General features: G+C 42.2%; 1 pseudogene; it reads left to right on the top strand.

The window, feature by feature from the left end:
* The first annotated feature begins 1,237 nt into the window (after positions 1-1,237).
* On the top strand, positions 1,238-2,173 carry LOC110302526 (small ribosomal subunit protein eS26 pseudogene; annotated as a pseudogene).
* The last annotated feature ends 283 nt before the right edge of the window (positions 2,174-2,456 follow it).

The following is a 2,456-nucleotide window of genomic DNA, read 5'->3' as shown; positions in this document are numbered from 1 at the left end:
TGTGGAGGATGTATTTAGTAGTCACACGTGGGAAACGATATGTATTCTAAAATTAGCTCATTTTAAAGGCTCCATCTGCCATTTTCTCTTTATGATAGCTATTTTCTAAGGTCACTTTCAAACAAAACCGTTATACAGATCTATTTTTATTCCAGGCTCCTCTTAGGTCTTCTTCCACTGCACGCAGGTTGCTCTCCTCCAAAGGAGAAACTTGAAGGGTAAAAGCCCAGGACTGCTTACATCCAGACAGGCAGCATAGATGAGCCGTCACCCTGGAAACAGACTACTTGCAGGCATTTTTTTTTCCCCTCTGTGACTAGATTTTTTAAATCTTTGAGAGTTGCACACCCCAATTTAAGATTAATTCTATTGATGGTCTGTGTGAGTCAGAGTTAACCCCATTCCTTTTTCAGCTTCTGAATTGGTTGCAACTGGTAATAGATTATGGCACTAAAGAGCACATCAACTTGAACTGTACCCCTTTCTTTTATTGGCCTGCTTGAGCCTCGCTTGAACAGGAATCAGATGGATTGTTTATAGAAAATGAATTGCTTAACCTAAATATTTAGGGGGAAAATCACATAAAGGTCAAGCCCATTAAGAGTGCCCACCTAGGCGGGCGTGGTGGCGCACGCCTTTAATCCCAGCACTCGGGAGGCAGAGGCAGGCAGATTTCTGAGTTTGAGGCCAGCCTGGTCTACAAAGTGAGTTCCAGGACAGGCTATACAGAGAAACCCTGTCTCAGGGAAAAAAAAAAAAAAGAGTGCCCACCTAAGATCTTTTTTTCATATATTAGCCATTTTACGGGACAATCTGGTTAATGTCCTGCAAGTGATTACTTGACAGCCAATGTATACAGCCTGGGTGTAAAACTGCCAGTTATCTGAATAAATGCTCTATTTTACAATAAGTAATTTGCTATTTACAACATAATTTTAGAGAAGGCTGTATATTCTACACTATAATTAGTGTCATATATCTATCTATATGGTATATTTCTCACATTTAATGAATCACTATGATAGCAGTAACTAAAACCCATATTTTTGCCTGAGTTACATTCACACAGCTGTGACCACAGTTCCAAAAAGAAACAAGATTTATTTTCACTCATGGTTTCAGAGGGTTTCAGTTCATCTTAGTGGGGAAGACAGGGTCCCCACATGCAGGCTGTTCATACCACATAAACCAGGAAACAGGGCTTCAGGAACAAGGGACGGAGCCTAACATCCAAAAATTTACATTGAATGCCCTGCTTCTACCAGCTAGGTCTCAGTTCCTTAATGACCCCCAAAATGGGCAGACCATCTGGGAAAAAGTGTTCAAAACATGAGCCCAGAGGGGTGTTTCTGATTCATATTCACATCGGCATTCACATTTAAATTTCTTCTAAGACCCTCTTTCTGTTCCAGGATACCACATTAATTTAGACACATTGTCTCCTTGGCTTCCTCTTGGCATCCAAGTAGATTTTCATCTTCTCCAACAATCTTCAGTGCAGGCTGTTTAGTATTCACTGTTTATCTGAAATTGAGATTCAACAGCATTCTACATTTTGTCTGGCAACCTAAGGTATGTTGACTTTTTTTGATGACTGGGTCTAATTTGGTAACCCAGGCTGACCTCAAATCCTGGGTCCTCCTCAGGCTCTGAATATTGGTATTACAGGCATGCAGAGACTCCAGGGTCAGCATTCTAATAGTCCTGCTAATGGGGTTATAAATTGATTCAATATTTCTTAAGGTCAACTGGCAATATTCATAGCTTATAAAGATGGAAAAACCCCTCTTTCGAGTCTTGGCTCCAAGATGACCAAAAAAAGAAGAAACAATGGTTGTGCCAAAAAGGGCCGCGACATGTGCAGCCAATTCGCTGCACGAACTGCTGCGTGCCCAAGGATAAGGCCATTAAGAAGTTTGTCATTCGGAACATTGTAGAAGCCACTGCTATCAGAGACCTATCTGAAGCAAGTGTCTTCGATGCCTATGTGCTTCCCAAGCCCTACGTCAAGCTGCATTGCTGCGTGAGCTGTGCCATCCATAGCAAGTTCGTCAGGAATCGATTCCGTGAAGCCGGGAAGGACCAGACACTCCCACCACGATTCAGACCTGCTGGCACTGCACCGCGACCTCCACCAAAGCCCATGTAAAGACGTGGTTTTGTAAGGGCAGAAGGAAAACTACCCTGGAAAAATAAAATGGAAGTTGTACTTTAAAAAAAGAAAAAAAAAAAAAAAAGCCAGGCATGGTGTCGCACGCCTTTAATCCCAGCACTCGGGAGGCAGAGGCAGGAGGATTTCTGAATTCAAGATCAGCCTGGTCTACAAAGTGAGTTCCACGACAGCCAGGGCTAGACAGAGAAACCCTGTCTCGGGAAAAAAAAGAAAGAAGAGGAAGAAGGAAAAGCCTCAGAATCAACAGTTCTACTGCTCCTAATTCATTATAATATTAGATTTT

Source organism: Mus caroli, unplaced genomic scaffold (genome assembly GCF_978045245.1).
Source record: "Mus caroli unplaced genomic scaffold, Mus_caroli_1 scaffold_11, whole genome shotgun sequence".
Taxonomy (NCBI): Eukaryota; Metazoa; Chordata; class Mammalia; order Rodentia; family Muridae; genus Mus; species Mus caroli.
This window is presented reverse-complemented; position numbering and strand designations above follow the sequence as displayed.